Below are 20,447 nucleotides of genomic sequence, written 5' to 3' on the forward strand. Positions count from 1 at the left end.
GAAACAGGATACATGGTGCATGTGAATTCTCCCTTGGTAGGCCAGCCACACTAATATAATAGCTTTGCTCCTGATATGCTAAGAGGCTCCTGAATCCTTGTGACAAGGCAAGGCTACGCTCTTTTAGCTGATTTCTCTTTTTTGGGATAAGATATACTACAGGATATTCTAAAGAAACAGTCAAATCAAATGGTTCTTTAAAACCAACAACCGTAGCATTTCCCTAAAGGATAAAAGAGAGGGGGCCATCCAGAAGCAAGGCTCATTGTGTTCAGTGGGATCTAGTTCCATGGAAGTGTGCATGATTCTAGCTAAGGTCCCGTACCCCATGAAAAACATTTTCATTTACCCAGTCATTTTTTTTTTTACTGAATGATATTCCCAACAACCTGAAATTATTAGCTGTGGGGCAGATGTGATCGTTTTTAGATGTTCTTAATTGTTCTTAAATGTTTTAAATAAGTTTTTATTTTATCTTCAGTTGTATTGTTTTACTACTCTGACGCCTTGCCTGGGCTCCTAGGGAGAAAAGGCGGGAGAGACACTTAATTGAAGAAATAAAATAAACGAAAGTTGAAACAATTCACTTTCTTTCTTTTTTTAATTTTAAATTTTTATTGGAATTTTATTTACAACATAACACAACTCCCCTACCCTCCAATACACATTAAATATGAACATAACATAACATACAGTGAACATAACATACAACAATACAAACAACCAAATAAAAGACTTCCTTTATCCTGTATCTGGCCTCCTTATTTACTTCCTATAAACTGTGTCCTTTATGAATAATAATTAAGATTTTTAAAATTATAACTTAAATATCCACAAAGTCTCCTGCAGTCATTAATCGAAACAAGTCCGGGTATGTATTTTAGGGCACTGTTTTGTGAAGCATTCTCTGCATTTCCCCCATGCTTTTTGTAACTCTTGTCTAGTGTGATCTCTAATTGCCTCTGTTAATCTAGCCAGTTCAATATACTCTTAACATTTTATCTTGCCATTCCTTTTTGAAACAATTCGCTTTCTACTGTCTCTCCGACTGCTGTTTGAAATATTTGGGATGGGAAGTGCTGCTCTTGTTCCTCTACTAGAAAAAGCCCCAAGAGCCGGGTGACTTATACTTGGTGCTGTGGAGATCGAAGGCATCTTTTGTGACTCATGCTGAACTGCCAAGATCATCCAGCAGCAGCCTCTGTTTAGTGGGCCAGGCGTCCACTCACTGCTGAACGTGTGCCAGCAGTTGGCATGAGGACTGGGAGCCCTGAGAGGCTGTTTCATTGCTCAGGCCACTGGCACTTCCTCTTGGTGGATGCCTTCCTGCCGGAAGGCTTGGTTCTTCGGCTGTGTTTTACTTTTTCTTTTGCACATTTGGATCCTGAAAGTTTGATTCAGACTTTTCTGTTTCCTGTTCAATTTATGGCTCTGTTTTTGCTGATGATTAGGCCCCAGAACCAGCTGTTCTGCTGATGAAGATGTCCTCAATTAATTCTAGCCTGTCTGGTTTTCCAGGAAGTCCGTTTGTCTCCCCCAGCCCCCTTCTCTTGTCATCCCTGACTGAAATTTATCAGAGCCGCAGCAGGCAGGAAATTTGCTTCTTTTACAAAAACATACTCCTCTGCTTCTTATTTTTATTGTTTTAATATTTTCCAGTGGTGGGGCTGGGAGACAAAACCTGCTTCCTCTTTAGAAAGCTCGGTTAACCTCTGAAGTGCTTGTTTCATTCATCACGGGTTGCTGCAGCTCCTGGTCACTTGCAATGGAATTTGTTTCCAGAGTAATCTGAAATTTGTGTTAGTGTTCAAACACACACACACAATGTGATCCTTCAAAGGCTTCCGCTGCCTCCAACTTCACGAAGTTCCCTTTGTTTCGTAGTCAGATTACTGTACACATCCTTCCAGACTGATGGGCCTAAAACCCAATCTTTCAGTGTTCAGGGAATAAAGTTAGGTTTATCAGTTCCAGATATGTGTCCTGGGAGATAGGCAGGGGCAATTAAAACTGGAATAATACAGTGGTACCTCGGGTTAAGAACTTAATTCGTTCTGGAGGTCCGTTCTTAACCTGAAACTGTTCTTAACCTGAGGTACCACTTTAGCTAATGGGGCCTCCTGCTGTCACCACGCCACTGCTGTGCAATTTCTGTTCTCATCCTGAAGTACTATTTCTGGGTTAGTGGAGTCTGTAACCTAAAGCGTCTGTAACCCGAGGTACCACTGTACTTCTGTGACAGACAGAAAATTGAAATTTGCTACAGATGTGCTCTAAGTGGGGAAAAGGCTGTCACTCAGCATATAGAGCATCTGCTTTGCATGCAGAAGGTCCTGGTTTCACTCCCTGGCATTTCTAGGGAGGGCTGGGAGAGAACTCTGCCTGAAACCCTGGATACCTCCTTTGTATCATTCCCATTTCAGTATATATGCTGTCAAAGCGAGCATGATACCTCCTGCCTGTCAGTATAATACAACTCCCCTCCCATGTTCCTAAGGTACACTGAATGTCAGAAAGTCAGATATTATTTTTGTTGGCATCTTTCTGTCTCGAGAGACAATGGAGTGCGCTTCTAGGGGTGAAGTCAAACCACTGTGTTAGCAGTACGGAAGTGACCTGCCTGGGGCACAAGCCTCCTCATGGTCTCACTGATGTGGTCTAAAGGAGAGCAGAACAATACATTTGGCATTTGCTTGGCTGCAGGAATTGCTGGAAGGAGGCATACAAGGCATCATCGAGCCATCTTAGGGAGTCCATATTTGTGTAGGGTTTACTCCTTCGCCTTTTCTCCTCCCAAAGATATCCCACAAGGCAGCAGAGGTTTAGGATCAGAGTTTTCCTTCTCCTAGATAGGCTACCTTCCCAGGTTGATGAGCCCCATCTGCCCCTCACTTCCCTATAAAGCACATGCAGAAACCACCTTCTTGACCATTAGACCCAGTATTGGTCTCATCCAGTCAATCCACTGGAAGCTGGATGCAGGGGAAGTCCCAAACTTACTGAGGACTTGAGATCCATCAGCTACCCTCACCTGGTTCAGCCAGCCAATCAAAGCTGTTCCTGGGGTGTGGCTGCTGTGTGGACAGCTTCTAGGAGCCACAGATTAGAGCTGAGTGTAGGGTGGGGACCAGTTGGGGGCGGGGACCTCATCCATTTGTCCTCTGGCACACAGCCACTTCCTTCGTTACCCTAAGGATCCATACTTAGGAGGCCATTACCAAGAAGCTGTCCTGGGTATTCCAGCAATTGAATCCTTGCTGAATGCAGGAATTACAAAGGACTCAAACCACACACAAACCCGCAAACTCACAACAATATAGAGGGCAAGGTTGGCATCAACATTAGAGGAATGGACATTTAAGGATCACTTATATGCAAATAGATTTTGTTAGGTGACCGGCCATGACAATGGTGTACAGGAGCCACTTTTGCTGAGATTTAATCCCATATGACTGGAGCTTATCTGTGTATGACATAGCCATATGTAGGGGCTGACTTTGGTAATATAGTGCCTTGAGTGAGGACAAAACTGCCCCCCCCAATCTTATTTTCACAATAATTCCTTTTGGTACAGTTGCTTTTTATGCACTTTCTCAATAGGTACCTCTATAAATACTGGTGTTATTGTTGTTTTGCACGCCTTGGCTTGGTGCCCTGTGCAGGGTAACTGCCCATGCCCCACTAAATCTGGCACTGCCATACAGACAGGGCAGATTGGAAGGTTCTTTCTACTCAAACCATTGGTGCCAAGGAGAAAGAAAACCATGTAGGAGCGCAAAACAGAAAAGCAGTTCCCATGTGGCTATAACAAAAATGGCACAGTCCTTTCCCTCTTGAACACATCCATAACGCCCACATGTGCCCTAAGTCTGTGGATCTGAATCTAGAACGTTTCCCCGGGTGGCTATTTCTCCTGCAAGACATAATGCAAAGCAAAGTGGAAAGTAGAAGCAAATTTCAGTCTTTTCTGCTTCTTTTAAACTGCCTGAACTGAAGCCTGTATTATTTATGATATTTTGTGGCCAACCGTATCCCTTAGTAATAGCAATGGGGAGGTTTGGCTTGCACAATGGAGTCCCCCCCCCCCATATCTGAGGCTGAAGGGAATGGTTTAATGGCTTCCTTCTATTGTCTTATCTCTTGCTATCTTCTCCGCCACTAATGGTCTTTGTTAGAAATTTTATCGACAGTGTGTTTTTTGTTCCCGGAGAACAATAAAGTGAATACTGCTTAGCCAATCAGTTTGGAAAGTACATATGGAAATCTTTAGGATTGCAAAACAGCTCCAAAGGATATTAGTGTGCTGGTTGCTCCCAGCATAGCAAATATTTGGTTTGCGATAGAAACCAAATATACAGGATTAGGCCAAATAAGATTCCATCTGGGTGGAAATTCACATAGATTTATGCTGGCCTCATCGGATATCAGCCAGATAAGAGAATACTTCTCAAACATAGTCCTGTCCTGATCTGTCCTTTAAAGGAGGAAAAAGTTGCTATTTTCAGCACATAATACAAGGCCTATGTCCACATTATAGATTTAAAGAGTCATGGCTTTCCCCCCAAATAAATCCAGGGAATCGTTGTTTGTTTAGGACGCTGAGAGTTATTAGGAGCCGCCTATTCTTCTCACAGTTACAATTTCCAAGGTTCCCTGGAGACGGGGATTGATGGCTAAACCACACTGGGAACTATAGCTCTGTGAGTGGAACTGGGATCTCCGAACAGCTCTCAGCAGCCTTAGCAAGCTATGGTTATCCCATGATTCTTGGGAGGAAGCTGTGATTGTTTAAAGTGGTGTGATGCAGCTTTCAATGTACGATGGCCTAAGGCTCAAGCTATACTTTATGTTGACAGCCATATATAAAAGTGGATGGGGCGATTTTAGAGCATAAGGAGTGAATTGGTGGGGGTTGCTAAACCTTCCTCTCCCACCTTCCACAACTTAAGGCCTAGGACCCTTGTACCTATGGGACCGTCTCTCCTGGTATGTCCCACGGAGGACCTTACAGTCTGCAAATAACACCCTGAAGATTCCAGGCCCCAGGGAGATTAGACTGGCCTTTACCAGAGCCAGGGCCTTTTCGGCTATGGCCCCGGCCTGGTGGAATGCTCTCTCAAAAGAGACCAAGGCCCTGCGAGATTTGACATCCTTCCGCAGGGCCTGCAAGACGGAACTGTTCTGCCAGGCCTTTGGTCAGGGTTCAATCTGACTCATTTTCTCTTTGTATAAAAACAAGCATGAAGGAGGTTTCCCAGCTCGCTCACAGGACCTTATAATATCAGTGGAAACAGTTGGTCCTGGCGACTATTAACCGCTTTCAATTTTAACCTGAGGATTCTCATTTGTCCAGTTTTAACTTTAATTTTAATTCATTTGAATTACTTTTGGGATGCATTTTAATCGATTGATTGCTTATTTTTATGCATATTATATTATTTATATGATGTTAGCTGCTCTTCTGGCCGGGGAGGGTGAGGTACAAATAAATTATATCCTCCTCCTCATCATCATCATTCAATTTCCTGAAATTTCCCTTCTAGTGGATTCTGAGCGTAGAAAAGGTCCAGGCATGGAGAAAAGACCTCCCAACACTTAGTCACTGCTGCTTACTGAGGAGGATAGGGAAGGGCAAGGTGGTGGTGGGAGATCAGTGCAGTGCAAGTGCATCAGCAGGACTGGACTGGCACTGTTGGCGCATTTGCACCGCATTGTCTTCCCTGACGCCTTGCCCCCCTCCCAGTAAACAGCAGCGACTCAGCTGTGAGGAGGTCAGCTGAGTGCTGTCGCCACACCACTCCATCCACTACTGGGTTAACCTCCTTCATCCCCTAGTGCTGTGATTCTGATATGAATTCCCTCCTCCCCATCCCCAAGTCTGCTATTAAAACTAGTTTGGCTCTCATTGCATCATAAGCTCACTTCCACTTAATGTAAGCAATTAGATTTCAAGTGGCATTATTAATGAGGTGCAGACATTGATTTGCACCTACCCCCTATGTGAGTGAGATAAACCACAGGCATTAACAGAAACCAGCTGGTAGCCACATTACTTTTCTATGACTTAATGTGCTTCTGTAATGATATTTTCCTTCTCCATCAACATTTTCCTGTGCCTTCATCTGTATATGTTTATGGGAAAGCAAGAAAAGTGTTGACATAGGATGAAAAGGCAGTTTGGGATCTGCTGTACATGGAAAAATAATAAATATTGTTTCTTAACACTCTCTTTTAAAAATGGTGACAGTTTAGTTTTTTAAATACAACTTACGGCATTCATCCAAGATTGTTGGTAGGGGGGGAAATACCAGAAATCAGAAAATTATCACATTCATTTAATTCAGATTCTGACCAGTATAAGCAACCTGTGGCTTAGTAGAAGCTTATACATTTTCATTACGATTTGGAGCAGGAGGGGAAATTTTATCTAGGGGTGATTTTAACATGCAAGTCCCAAGTCATGTTAGTCACCAGTGAACTTCAGGGGTCTTGGCAGGAAGATAAGGACCCCTTTTCATTGGTATTCTCCCCCCCCCCCAAGCAAATTCACATATGAAAAGAGGCTTTGTAGGTTTCCAAGGTCCTGACTTCACATTGTTTTCAGGTGGGGAGTGCTCCCCCAACCTTTGAATGACACAGTCCTTTTTTCAATTGGTGTTTCCAACTCATAGGGATACCCTCAGATGAAAAAGAAAACCAACAAGTTAAAGAGAAGGGGGTTTGGAATTCCTTAATTACACTATGCCACAACTGTTAACAACTACAGTAGTACCTCTGGTTACATACTTAATTCGTTCTGGAGGTCCGTTCTTAACCTGAAACTGTTCTTAACCTGAAGTACCACTTTAGCTAATGGGGCCTCCTGCTGCCGCTGCGCCACCGGAGCACGATTTTTGTTCTCATCCTGAAGCAAGTTCTTAACCCGAGGTAATATTTCTGGGTTAGCAGAGTCTGTAACCTGAAGTGTATGTAACCCGAGGTACCACTGTATTTTGTTGCTGTGCTTTGCTCAAGCATCATGAACACGCTTTGGAATGTTCTCTCACCTTAAGGACTTCTGGGAGGAAAAACACAGTGTAGGAATGTAAAAGTGGCTTGTTTTCAACCACTCATAGCTGTCTGCTTCTCTTCTTCACTGTGCTTCAGGGCAGACATTGGCTTTGTAGTACAAAGTGTGCCAGCCAGGACTACTGAAAGGACACGCGGTTCCCAGAAACACACATGAATGTCATCTGTCCTCTCAGTTTGGCTGCTGACTACCAGAGTTGCTAGCATCTTGTCTGACACAGACCTGCACCTAGCACCTGCCCCTTCAGTTTGCCAGCCACTGACTTGCACACTTCATTTCTGGTCATCTTCTAGGGGTGGAGGAGAAATTCAGTACACATTTAAAGTCGAATCTATAAAATTTGCACTTTCCAAAACAATATACTCACTCAAAACACAGCTAATCTTTGATAGTCGCACTTAATTTTGCACTGTGGCTCTCCAACCAACATTTACAAAAATGCATATATTTTGGGAAGTGTGCAAATAATAATAATAATAATAATAATAATAATAATAATAATAATAATAATAATAATAGAGACAATAGTGAATATGACATACAAACGTGCATTATGGTAAGGAAAATTGCTTGCCAAAATTTACCCTCTCAGATGAAAAAGAAAAAGACTAATAGTCAAAACTGCATCTAAAATTGTGTTTATTAGAACTTCACACTAAAATTCTGATTAATTTCCACAATGATTTGTTAAAAATTAAGAGCAAAGAAGGTGTTTTATTTTCTTATTCAAGATAAGCAAATGTTATGAATTGCTCAATATATTGTTCCATAGTTCTGTGCCCAGGTTGCATTTTATATCCATATGCACTAGAGCCCCAATGCATCCACCACCCCCCAGTCTGAGATTAGGGATAAAAAGGGGGGGGGGATAGCAACCATTTCTGGTAAATAGGAGGCATGAAATTGCACGTGGGATTGATACATAGGGGAATGTCCCTGTCTTTCACTCATTTTTTAAAAGAAAAGCCAAGTCCAGAGTGTCTTCAGTTGGCCAGCTGCTTGCAGGCTGGGGAACGGCTTGTTGTTGTCAGGCACGTTTCCATAGATCTTCAGTTTTATTGCTCTGCTGGGGCTACCTGGATGTGGGAAATTGGAATAAATACTCAAAGAGGATGTCTTTAGCTGGTATTTTCAGCCAAATTGATATGAGTCCAAGATTTAATACTTCCTCGCTTTCCACTAACCACATGTTATTACGAATAACATGTTTTCAGGAAATTGGAAACCACTACAAATGCCGTACACTTTGAACTGGAACATCACCTCTTAATGTGGGAATCAAAAGGCACCTGAAGCCTCATTATGTCCCGTTTTCATCACAAGAGTGAGCTCCATTTATCAAACAGGAAAACTGAAGTGCGGAAAGGATACATTGTTCTGTGTTAATACTGTTGGTTGTGGAGTGCTGTCACAAGACTCCCACCCAGTGCCTTGGCTACAGCCTAGCTGCAAGGGCTCCTTTATTCCTTTAGAATTTACTACTTGATCATATATATATATATATATTCTTAATTTGAAAGCACATTCTTATTGGAAAGCCACATCCTTAACTTCAAACATGTAATAATTGTTAGAGAATGACTTAATAGGAAGTACAACCACTGATGTGCTATGAGAAGAAATCTTGAATAGTTGGAGCCCTGGGGTGCAGTTGGTGGGAGCTGCAGGGCATCTATGCTTAAAGGCTGTGGTTTTTAGTGGGCTTTGTAGAAGGTGAAAGACTCTGAGGTTCATTATCAAGGCTTGAAAAAGGCTCGCATATTTATAAATGAGAGCAAAATCCTATGCATGTCTAATCTTATTAATAACAATTAACATTCACAAATAAGTCCCATTATGTTCAAAGCACTTCCTTCCAGGTAAGTGAGTCCAGGGTGGAAGTTTTAGTGCTCTAAGCAAATGGCTTTCGCCCAGTAAATCAGATCATCTACCACCAACCACCCTGAATAGATCAGAGGATCATCAGTGTACACTGTACAAAACAACTCCCAAGTATTTACTCAACAGACCATGGGTATTTATTGACATTATTCATCTTACATAATTATTCCCTGCTTTTTCAGGCAAGCCTTCACAAAGCAGCATACAATAGCATAACAAAAACCAAGCAACCAAAACCAACCAACCAATAATAGCAGCATTCTAATATGTCACAAATAAATACATACATATTATTTAAGAACATAAGAAGAGCCTGCAGGATCAAGGCAACGGACCAGCACTTTAGTCACACAGTTGCCTTTTGGAAGGCCAGAGGCAGGATCTGAGAACAACAGCTGTACTCTCCCCACCTGTGAATTCAGCCACTGGTATTGAGAGTCATTCTGCCTCTGATTGTGGGTGTATCATGTGGCACAGCAAGAAAGCCTCGGAGCACATGAGAATCTATTGTCATCTTCTGAGTATTTATGGTGCCCTATAACAATGCCTAAACATGCCTGCCATATTTTGAAATTTATTTTACATGCCAATCCCCAGTAGCTTTGCTTGCAACCTCTGTTGTGAACCAAGCACCAATTTATGTAACACCTGCAGGCATTTTAAACAGCTTTACTGTACATATAGTGAGCTGTTCATTCTCCCCCCCCTTAAACAAATTTTGTTTTTGAAGAAGGACCTATAACGTCTCTGAACATAAAAGTATGCTCATAACCTAAGAGTAAGCTTCGATTAGCTTGTTCCAGATGTGGGGAGAGGGAAAAAGCTGTTAGAAATCTCCAGATCTTAATATTTAATAAGTATGCTCAGTGGCTAAAGAAAGGAGAATAGAGAGTCATGGCAAGAGTAACTGAAATTAAAGTTGCAGCCATATGCACACTTATGCATACCATATTCAAAAGCCTTGGACGAGGCAAGAATGTGAGACAGATTACCTCACTTTGGAGGTATTTGGACTGCTTCTGAAGCAACTTGGGTCTGAAGTAGTCTGAGGTGATTGGATCTCTCTGGAAGCAGCAGCAGCAGCGATGCTCAAGGCTCCCAAAGAAATGGCTTTGAAGCCACCACTGCTTGGGACATGGTGTCCCACTGCTCAGTGGGTGGCTAACAGGATTCATCCACCCGCAAGGGGCTACTAATGCCTGCAAATTTCAGCCAGTTCTGCCAAACAATTAAAAAGATGCAGGTGTTTGTTGATGTCTCATCTTAGTGGGAATAACAAATGAGAATTCAGAAAACAATATGAGACTCCATTTCATTTCTAAGGTGAAGCATGAAGTCAGCCCTACTGTTCTAGCCTCCCAGGCAACCCACTAACGGAGCCAATGAGACAAGTTCTGAAGTGAACAGACAGATGTTGCAAAGCACTGGGTAGTTCTGATGAACTAATTAAGTAGAGCTTTATTTCTGCCATGGCTCTGTTCCAGCATCTCTTTTCTGTGCTCAGCCTTAACCTTGGAACCTATGAAACAGATACAGCTATATGTGTTCGACATTTTCTTCACTACAAGTCTCCGCACAACACAAAGGTCTAGCAGATGATGAGTCTTGAGCCCTGGCATATATTTCTTCTAGAAATTAAAAACTACTTCTAAGTTAGAATGCTTCAAGCGCCCTTCTTTAGAATTCACTGCAATCTCAGAACCAGCAGGAGACGTTTGTTATGTTCTACTTTTACACTATGTTCTTAAGCCTTCTAGGAGCGAATCCTGATGATGGATTAAACCTTTTGCAAAGCAAATACATCTGAGGCCAAGCAAGCTGAGCTATCGCTCTCTTGCCAATACTCTCAGATCTCATAGGTAAGGTCTAATTACAGTTTACCTGTCTGGAAGCTGTACAGCAGCAGCAACGCAATCCAAGACATATTTATTACTATTAAGTCCCATGGTCTCCAATAGGGCTTACTCCCTTGTAAGTGACACTACTCCTATAGTGTTCAACAAGAGGGGGGCTGGAAAGCCAACCCAATGCATTAAGAGACCTGGATATAATCTCTAAACAGAAAACATGCTCTATAGTGAAATCTACCATACCACTGGGGAGGTCGGGAAAGATGGAGATATTTATACTGTGATCATATTGGAACATAAGATTAAGTCCATCTGGATAAACCATGTCAAAGGCGCTGTCATATGCCAGAGATGAATTTCAAAGCCTGCCACTCTTGGGGCTGTATGCAGTTTAAGAACTTGGAGCTGGTATTTAGAACCAGATGTTTGGGTCGCTTTAAGTCTGACCTTGAAAAATTCTTTTCTAAATCCCCTGTTCAAAAATATACTTCCCAAGAGTCCCTCATGTCCCAAACTTTCCCCTTCACCTTGTCCATTGTCATTTGATACCATAATGGCAGTACCTCCTTTGACATACGTTCTTGACCAAGATCTTGGTGATGGCAATAACCATAATTAGGCTGGGGCTTGTCTTATGCACACTTGCACTTCTCATAGTCCCTATCTCTTGTAACTTATAGATGCAATCAAATTCATGGTAACTTTGCATATGGTGTGCATAAGTGTTACCTGGTAAAGAGTTACAGTGGCACCTTCAATCATCTTATTCATTCATGTGGGAGCGAGGAGAATAAAGACGGGCTGCCGATAGTATATTTCTAAAATTGTAACCTAGGCAGCGTGACTCATGATCCACACCTTGTGTCATTCAATAAACAGTGTCTTTTGAAAATCTTCCCACCATGAATGGGCTGTGAGTGCTCAAAGGAACAAGAAAAATTGTGGTTCTGCCTACAGAGTGAGTGGAAATAGATGGAAAACCCGTCCTCTTTCACCTTCTTGCCCTTGCAGAGAATTGGATCAAATAATCTGAGGACTGTGAGATTGCTACATCCCTTCTTCAACGATTCAAGGGCCTGATGCAAGGAAAGGTGTGTACTTTGAGAGGGTATCTCTTGTTTTCTTGCTGCTTACAGCTGCTATTCACAAGTAGTGTTTCATAGGTTGATTTGTTGTCCTCAGATTAAGTTCTTAAAGGAAGCCTACCTACCAAAGGCCTTTAGCATTCACTGAAGTCAAATTACATTCTGCTTTTGTTCCTTGAAACTTCACTCCCTATTGTGTGGAGGGGTGGGTAGGAAGTGCAAACACACATATACATGCATGCATTTTGTAGTTGCAAAGGAGTAAAACAAAAATGGAACAAACAACCTGTCTCCTAGCAAAGAGTTCTACATAGATTAGAAGAGAATAATAACCTTTTGTTTTATCGTTTTTTTTAAAAAATCCAACAATGCGCTTTTGTTTTGCTTAAGAAAGGAATATTTTTAATAGTGTTGGAGTGGAGAAGTAATCATTTAAGTAAAGGGATGGACTAAGTAGAGACAGAAGAATATTTTGGAATTTAGCCATCAGACCAAATACCATGCCTGGTAATGACTGGTTGATGAGCTACATTTAGGGAAGGGTGGGGGGACCCACATGAACTGCAAGTAAACAGGGCTTCTAGTTGTCAAGACCTGCAAATTGTGTTTATGCAAGAATAATTGTGCCAAGCCAGCTTGTGATTGCGGGAGGGGGCACGGCAGTCTACACAAATCATGAAATCTACCGTATTTTTTGCTCTATAGGACGCACCCGACCATAGGATGCACTTTGTTTTAGAGGGGGAAAACAAGAAAAAAAAATCCCCCCCTCTCTGCGCAGCGCCCCTTCAGTGAAGCGGCAGGAGAAACGGAACCCCTTCCATTTCTACTCCCGCTTAGCTGAAGGGGTGCTGCGTAGCTCTCCCTCTCCCACATTGCCTTCGCCTTCAGTGAAGGCAACCCGAAGCCTCCGGAGCTCAGCGGGAGTTCCTGCTGCGCTCCGGAGGCTTCAGGCGGCTATCCCTGAAGCCAGGAGAGTCTTGCTCTCCAGGCTTCAGTGAAAGCAACACGAAGCCTCTGGAGCGCATTGGGATCGCTCCCACTGCGCTTCAGAGGCTTCACATTGCTATCGCTGAAGCCAAGGAGCCTGCATTCGCTCCATAAGATGCACACACATTTCCCCTTAATTTTTGGAGGGGAAAATGTGTGTCTTATAGAGCAAAAAATACGGTATGTAGACGCAGGGAGGCAAAATACATTGATCTGACTCAGGCCTACGATATCTGGTTCCTAATAAACAAAAGGTATGATGCTCAAAGGTCCAAAGGAACAGGAGTCAGGATGGATAAGCATAGAATAAGTCCTGTGAGGAAAGGCCCCTCCAGACTGGTGTTTTTTTCTGGGGGTCAATTGTGCAGTAATGCTCAATAGCACATCAGCCAACATTTCTCTGATGAAAATAGGGTTCAAGCATTGAATTCTAGGCTAACTGGGTGCCATCTCTTCAGTGTTTTTTTCCATTCTGGTTTGTTTGGCAGCAGTTGGAGCAGCTGATTGGAAAACAAGCTGCTTCTCCTGACTTTGCAGCGTCACTTAGTACTGGAGCTGCTGTATATTTAGAGTGAAACTGAAAGGTGCTGGGCTGGATCCATTTGACAAACAACCTGTCTGCCCGCTCAAGGGTGTGGTGGCTATTTACAGTGTCTGCATAACAATTTGCTAATGCAAGTGGGTCAGGTAACTCAAACCACCCTTGGAGAAGACTAGTAAAAGTCTAGCCCTTAAGTAAACACTTCCCTTCCCTGCAGAGCGAGCATCCTTTGTCATGTGGTGTCTCAGTCGCTTCCTGGTATTGCTGTTCCAGTCAAACACTTCTCTTTATCTCCCTCCGATTATCACACTGGCCACTTCAGCACCAAGGCTGTTGTTGCTGTAATCTGGAAGGTCAGTAGGTTCTGCTGAACTGGAAACTTACCCTTCTGAAGAAGGAAAAAACACTAGTGGTGTTCTTGAAACACTGACCAGTATCACATTTTAACCGGGATTTAGCAAGGCTCGGGATTTATTCTCAATGCCAAAGCCTAGCCCTGGAACAAATAGAGAACCGATAATCCTCCAGCCTGTTCTAACAGCAAACCTATTCTCTTTCGGCAGCCAAAGCTGACACCACCTGCACAAAAGACGGAGGTGTCAGTAGGCTTGGAGAAACTCTGTTTGCAGAAATAGAAAATCTTATGGCAAGCCTCAAAATGACCCAATGAGGACTGAGCATGCTCAGTGCTGGCACTGGAATGCTGACTGAATATTGAGAGGATATTGATGGAATAATGGTTAGAGTGTTGGACTAGGCCCTGAGAAACCAGGGTTCAAATCCCCACTCAGCTATGAAGCTCACTCGGTGACCTTGGGCCAGTCACCATTTCTCAGCCTTATCTACGCCACAGGGTTGTCATGAGGATGAAATGGCAGGGGGCGGGAGAGAACCAGGGACAGCACTTTGAGGTCTTTGGAAGAAAAGGTGGCATATTAATGTAATAAATAAATATCCTGAAAAGGTGCATGGTTTGCTGGCTGGAAGCCTGAACAAGAGTGCTTCATACTACAGTGGTACCTCAGGTTAAGTACTTAATTCGTTCCGGAGGTCCATACTTAACCTGAAACTGTTCTTAACCCGAAGCACCACTTTAGCTAATGCGGTCTCCAGCTGCTGCCATGCCACCAGAGCCCAATTTCTGTTCTCATCCTGAAGCAAAGTTCTTAAGCTGAAGCACTATTTCTGGGTTAGCGGAGTCTGTAACCTGAAGTGTATGTAACCTGAAGAGTATGTAACCTGAGGTACCACTGTACAACTTTTTGTGGAAGGTCCCAGTTGTTATTCTGTGTAATACGCAAAGCTCACCCAACAACTCTAGAATTGATGAACAAAGCTGTGCTCTGGTATACAAGAACATTTCACAGCAACATAGGAAGTTGCCTCATACTGAGTCACATCCTTGGTCCATCAAGCTCAGTAGTGTTGACAGTGACTACCAGCAGGGTTTCAGGCAGGAGATATTCCCAGTTCTACATGGAGAAGTCAGGGATTGAACCAGGGACCTTTTTCACACAGAACATGCCCACTACCACTGAGCTTTCCCAAGTCTCCGTTCTTTGAATGGGAAAATACTCCACATGTACAATGAAGAAACCAGTTGAGGAGACAATGGCTGTGTACACACCATGCATTTAAAGCACACACCCCAAGAATCCTGGGAAGTGTGGCTTGTTGAAGGTGTACTCTGTGAGGGGTAAACTACAGTTCCCAGCATTCTTTGTGAAGGAGGGATGTGCTTTAAGTGTATGATTTGTGAACAGCCAGTGAGGCAGCTCTGACAGACACTTTGCATGGTACATTTTCCTGGACTGAATCTCACATCTGCAAAAAAAAAGAGAGGAAAACATTTGAACTGATCCCATGTGAATGTGAGTTGATGACAGGCATGGCACAGAATGTACTCTTTGACCATGGACAGACATCAATTAGCTAGCACTGGCCCTCCAGGAACTGGAAGATTAGAAGATTAGAGATAACAAGATTCCTGGAGAACTGCTATCCTGAGGTGACCATAAACCAAACCCTCACAGAACAATGGGCATCGGCTGCAGGCAACAGCTTTTGACTGCCTGGCTTTCTTAGCAGAAATTCAGACCACTGAGATGACTTAGCTGAAAGATTCTGCTTGCTTCTACTTGGATAAGTGATTCCTCCTGAACTCAGTTCTCTGAGGAAGGTTGTATAGCTGACTCAGAGCAGGTTGGGAGTGTAGATGCACTGAGATTTCACCACACAAAGCATGTGCATCTGTAGGCAGACCAAGAGTGATGTTTTTCTGCCTTGAAAGCAGATATTTCGGAATACAGCAAAACTTTGTCCAGACCACTTCCAATTCACTTCAGCACATTAGTTTTCACCCTGCAAATTCTCTCTCTTTTCCACCAGAGATCTCTCAAGTGCACAGAGGGGACTAATCTGTTATCTTTTGGGAATGTTTCCAGCTGCTCCGTTCTGCCCACACCGGCTCTGTTTTGTGTTACCTCAGAAACTGAAACTAACGTGACACCAGTATTGAGAAACCAAAACAGGAAGTTAACACAGATTGCCATATATGGGCCACACAGGGTGTGGAGTAACATGTTCAGACTAAAAATACAGCGATATGTAGCTGCCTTCTATTTTCAGTTTGGCTCAATTCCTACTTTCTACACTTCGATGGCATTAAATATAATCTCTCATTCTTGGCATTCAGCAAGGAAGCATTTTGTTTCCTCTCATTGAAAACTTGCATAACTGTGGCTACAACGTTAGTAAAATAATGCATTTTACTTCAGTTTAGATTGGTGCAACCTTTAGACAGGCACAGTGGAAAGGCAACACAAGAAATAAAAACCTGTCTCATTCCTAATCCCCTTATTCCTGAAATTTTGCTATCTCTGGCTTGATGCAGGGTTTTGTGAAACCTGAAAGCTTGCATGCAAGTAATCCAGGACTGTGGAACCTGTGGGCCTTGCTGATGGGAGTCCAGCAACATCTTTCATGCTTAACAGAATATAGTATTTTGATACATTTCTTTTTTTCAAAACCAAAACCAAAAAACCAAATCCAGTTATAAAAACCCTGCCAGGGTTAACTGGGAGTTAACTGGCTATCTCATATTGGCTCAAGCTCTGAAAGTCTGGGGATTGTAAACTAAGGCTGGTGCCTTAATAGACATGCACCATGCTGAGCAATGATGCTGTGCAATGTCACAGATTGTGCTTGCTTACAACTTACTCTACAAGCACCCCCACTTTCCCTTGGCCTTTCAGGCCCAAATCCAGATGGGGATTGTCAGGTTGTGGGTGAACATATCAGATGACACAGTGATTCTTCAAACAGCTCTTGTTTATTCACAGGCCAGAACTGAACTGAACTGAACTGAAGGGTTTAGCCAGCCTGCTTAGATAGAGCTCCACTACAAGGCAACAGTAACAATCTTTCTGTAACTATCCAATCACTGAACGTCACTTTCAATTCTTTATTTGCATATGTGGACCTGAGTGAAAACTATCTACAGTATCCCCCTGTTGGCCCAGGGTGAGAACTTCAGTACATAACAGGGATGATGCCTGAGACCAGCAAAAATGCCCCATTTTGCCCTGGTCCTGTATTGTCTCACAAACCTTAAGGATCATCTGCTTCTCCTGGAACTGTAGTTTGTTATGGGAATTGTGGGTCTGTGAGAAGGGAAACTACAATTCCCAGAAATCTTTGCGGGAGGAAACAATATGCTTTAAACGTGCACTGAATGTGCTTTAAATACATGGTGTTGATTGTGGGTCAACAGAGCTGGGGGAAACCAGTCCACTGTTGTCCCTGATTATACTTTTTCTTCTTCTCATCAACAGAGAGGCTCCTATATTATAGACTGAGGGGCTACACCCAACCTGACAACAAAGGCAGAATGCCATTAAATCATCTTGTACTAACAGCCACTGCTGGCTTGTTTTTCCTTTTCTAACTCCAGCAGTTGTGTCATTAAAAAAAATAAAAATAAAAGGCTGGCCTCTCAGCTTTCACACAAAGGTATGCCATTTTTGCAGAGAGAGTTGCACTATTATGACCTTGCTTCATGTAGGCAGCTTCACACGCCCACAAATTTTATGTCGCCTTAGCGCATGCCCTAGAAGCTTTGCCCAGTGCCTGTGGTCCTTGCAGAACTACAGTCGCTGCCAGGCAGCAGCTGAGCTTCTAGGTGAGGGGCAATGATAGAACTTGCTCATACAAGTGCTGCTGACACTTTCCTCCCATTTAGTGAGCGGTGTTGCATTTCAGAAAGGAGATAGGTGGGGCTGAGAAGGCTCATTTGTCCAAAAAGCACTTGGCAAAACTGGAGTAGCATATCAACAAACTCTGGGTTTTCCTTCCGCCCCTGTCTTGGGAGGTTTTCTGTGTTTGCAGGACCTGGAGTTGTGGGTCTGTGGTCATTAACTAGAATTGCATGAAGAGAATGGAAGGAGAGGGGGATTAGCAGTTGCCTATTCTAGTATTTTTGGAGGTGAGAGGAAGGGTACGGGTAGCTTTCAATGCACTGCCTCCTTCTGCTGTTAATCTTGTCCCCATCTCTTCTCTCTGATCCCTCAAGGCTGTTAACCTGGTTGTGAAAGAGATACGCCACTCATGCTTAGAGCAACTATATTTCTGCAACTGAGCCATAGGATTCCAAACAAGTTTTAAGCCCAATTGAGCCTTGGCATAAATTTAACCCTGTTTAGTGAAGTGAAATCATTGATGCTAGAGAAAAGACCTGGTAACTTTAACAGAAAAATCAGATGGGATTCTAAGCACTAAGTTACATGGGATGCTCAATGTGTCAGTCAAGCTGCAGGAATCTTTATAAAAAGCTCTAAATAGGAGTCATATGGGGGAGTAATTGGGATGGTGACACACCGAAAATAGCGATAAATCTGCTATCAGGATTTACCCATTTTGGTGTTCAGTGTAGCTATTTACCACGCAACTATCCTTTTCTACTCTGTGTTCAAGAACTCTGAAGCAGGATACTTCCATTCAGAGGGTGATCATAGATGGATTGCACCTCCCTCCCTCCTCAAATCCTGGTAAAATGCAAGCTCTTTCTTTTGTCCCATTCCACCCATTATAATGACAAGCATTGTTAAAAATTCATTTTGTTGTTACTGAAGGGCATAAAGAGCTAGGATAATGTGGCATTTTTTCACACATTAAATGAAAAGCATTTGTGCTGTTGTGAATGATATTAATAGAAGATAGAAAGCTGCATTTATTTATTTATGTTCAGCTGGATTAAAATTGTATGAGAACTCGTGTCTTTGGTTTGTAAATATAATTTTAATTTCTCAGTAGCTAATACACACATACACACTTTCCTAGGGTGTAACATATGAATTAGATGGGATTGTATCCAATACAGCATTTGTGCAAGAATAAAAGAGACGTTTTAAGTCGAATGTACATTCTTAGCCATTTTAAGACTTGTGCTCCAAACCAATTCAAGCAAAAACCCAATATTGAGCATTTATGTGTCAAACCGTTCTAAAAGGTCACCAAGGGCGAAATGAGGAGTGTGTGTGTGTGTGTGTGTGTGTGTGTGTGTGTGTAGAAATAAAACAAACTGAAAGGGGAGGGGGTGATATGTTTGGGGAACCCTTGAAGATACTAATTGGTCTTCTGAGAACGATCTGTGTTGCTGTTTAAGCTAGGTAGGCTAAGAGAACCATCAGGCAGGAATCAATCACAGAATTGTAAGTCAGAAGGGATCTCGAGGGTCATCTAGTCCAACAGGAGGCATGTGAAAACATGTGAAAACAGATTCCATCCAAGCTGCTAAGTGTGGGAAAAAAAGGAAAATTGTTGACAAAGGGCGTGGGGCATGCTGGCCAGCTAAGCTGTTTTTCTGAATTTCAGAGGAAGACAGCAATGCAGATGTTGATGTTAACATCAGGCTCTCCCTTTTGCTTGGGGAAAAAGAGAGAGAGGGAGAGGGAGCTGCGGTCGATGTCCAAGAAAGATACTGCTATCATTATGCCTTTCCAGTTCTATTTAAAGTCAGCGTAGGAGCCAAGAGGAGAAGCTCAGCATAAACACCACCAGATCAGGGTAGTACCAGGTGTCAGCTAGCCCTGCAAAGTCACTGAAATGTCAAGGATTGTTTTTCCTCTCCTCCCTTGCTTTCGTCTGACTGGGAACTGCCAGTGTTTATTTAAAAGATATCCTTCGCATTTGGCAAGGATGCCAGTGGGGCAGACGTTAATGGATTATTATTTGGAGCTGGCAGGCTGCCAAGGAGACAAGGATAGCTTGGGCTTGCTACCCAAAGCCCCTGCCATTAAGCATGAGAAAAAGAGTCCAAGTATTGGAACTGCCGGGCCTTGCGGTTTTCAGAGTTAGGTTGAACACGGCTTTCCAATAAATGCTCTTTGCTCTTATATTAGATCTGACCTACTAAAATTCCATAGGGGAGAATGGAAAGAGGTTGGGGGGGCATTCAGCTACAGCTTCAAGGTCCCAAAGCAATAATGCCCTAGTTTGGCTGGTTAGTCCGTTGGGTTTTCGTCAGCTGCAGCGTCATGCCGGTTAACAGTGCAAGGAATGTCTTTTTCCACAGACAGAGAGGACCTGATCAGATAGCAGCTAAATGAAGTGGAGGTTTCCATGCTCGTTTCCGATGGGTCTTTGATGCAACAAGTCTGTAATGCTGCAACCATCTGCTCTGGCTTGTGGAACTTGTCATTCACATGGACATTTTGCATCAGGCAAAGCTAGCAGTTTCACTCATCTTGTGACAACCTTGACATACAGATCCACAGGCCAGGAAAAATCCTTAGGAAATGAGTTTCCATGGACAATTGTTGAAATGTTTTTGAGATGCTTTCTGGGCACATCTTAAGCCATCTGCCAGAACAGGACGACATGTGCAAACCACACAAAGTCAGCTGGTGTTTTGACCTCAGCAGTTAAATATCTGTACTTGAATTCAGCCTGGGACTACTGGATCTGGCCACTTGACTCAATGGCACAGGCAGATAATCAAAACATTGGGAAAACTAGAAATTGAGGCATATATA

The 20,447-nt window shown here is 43.0% G+C and overlaps 1 long non-coding RNA gene across 1 annotated transcript in view; it reads left to right on the top strand.

Moving 5' to 3' along the window:
- The window catches only part of LOC309372369, an 84,078-nt gene extending 65,448 nt beyond the window's left edge, over nt 1-18,630 (top strand). Inside the window, exon 4 of the long non-coding RNA XR_014169465.1 lies at nt 17,254-18,630. This is a non-coding gene — a long non-coding RNA (uncharacterized lncRNA). The remainder of the gene's footprint in view (nt 1-17,253) is intronic.
- Nucleotides 18,631-20,447: the final 1,817 nt, after the last annotated feature.

This window comes from Podarcis melisellensis, assembly GCF_964234715.1.
Source record: "Podarcis melisellensis genome assembly, chromosome: 6".
NCBI classification, from domain to species: Eukaryota; Metazoa; Chordata; class Lepidosauria; order Squamata; family Lacertidae; genus Podarcis; species Podarcis melisellensis.